The sequence below is a fragment of the Apis dorsata genome, unplaced genomic scaffold (assembly GCF_000469605.1).
Source record: "Apis dorsata unplaced genomic scaffold, Apis dorsata 1.3 scaffold_73, whole genome shotgun sequence".
Taxonomy (NCBI): Eukaryota; Metazoa; Arthropoda; class Insecta; order Hymenoptera; family Apidae; genus Apis; species Apis dorsata.
The window spans coordinates 123,825-124,240 of record NW_006263371.1 but is presented as its reverse complement, the minus strand read 5'-3'; positions in this window follow the sequence as shown (position 1 = coordinate 124,240).

The following is a 416-nucleotide window of genomic DNA, read 5'->3' as shown; positions in this document are numbered from 1 at the left end:
TCAAGTTTGGAGAAAAAATTTTACAAATATAATATTTGTTATGTAATAAACATATCTGTTTAAAAATAAATTTGAGTCGAAGTAGAGTAAAGAGATGATTTATTTTTTGGAAGATAGAGGATGAAAAATTTAATAAATAATATTTTTTCACGCGTTAAGCGTGAAACGTGAAACTTTTTTTGTCGGGTGAGAAAGAAAAATGAATGAGAATGAAAAGGAGATTCGTTTAATTCGCCTATCTCGCGTTACACTTACATCCATTTTTTTCACGAGTTTGAAAATTTATTCTAACCATTGAATAATAAATTTTTTCTTCACATATTGGTTGTATGATTCGTTACAATCATGCTAAATTCTAATCTATAACCTATAATCTACACAAGCGTATATTTCACGCTTTGGACGACCGATGATCT